Raw genomic sequence first — 764 nt, forward strand, 5'->3', positions numbered from 1 at the left:
GGAGGAGCAGCAAAAGGCCATTCAAGCCTATACAATTGAGCACGATATAGGAGATGGAATGCACCTGTCTCAAGTGCAGTGGAGAATGATTTCAACGTTGTGCAAGGTTCTGATGCCCTTTGAACTTGCCACACGTGAAGTCAGTTCAGACACTGCCAGCCTGAGTCAGGTCATTCCCCTCATCAGGCTTTTGCAGAAGAAGCTGGAGGCATTGAAGAAGGAGCTAACACGGAGCGATTCCGCTAGGCATGTGGGACTTGTGGATGCAGCCCTTAATTCGCTTAACAAGGATTCACGGGTGGTCAATCTGTTGAAATCAGAGCACTACATTTTGGCCACCGTGCTCGATCCTAGATTTAAAGCCTACCTTGGATCTCTCTTTCCGGCAGACACAGGTCTGCTGGGGTTGAAAGACCTGCTGGTGACAAAATTGTCAAGTCAAGCGGAACGCGACCTGTCAACATCTCCTCCTTCACATTCTCCCGCAACTGGGGGTGCGAGGAAAAGGCTCAGAATTCCGAGCCCACCCGCTGGCGGTGATGCAGGGCAGTCTGGAGCGACTGCTGATGCTGACATCTGGTCCGGACTGAAGGACCTGACAACGATTACGGACATGTCGTCTACTGTCACTGCATATGATTCTCTCAACATTGATAGAATGGTGGAGGATTATATGAGTGACCGCATCCAAGTAGGCACGTCACACAGTCCGTACTTATACTGGCAGGAAAAAGAGGCAATTTGGAGGCCCTTGCACAAACTGG

Source organism: Pseudophryne corroboree, chromosome 5 (assembly GCF_028390025.1).
Source record: "Pseudophryne corroboree isolate aPseCor3 chromosome 5, aPseCor3.hap2, whole genome shotgun sequence".
Taxonomy (NCBI): domain Eukaryota; kingdom Metazoa; phylum Chordata; class Amphibia; order Anura; family Myobatrachidae; genus Pseudophryne; species Pseudophryne corroboree.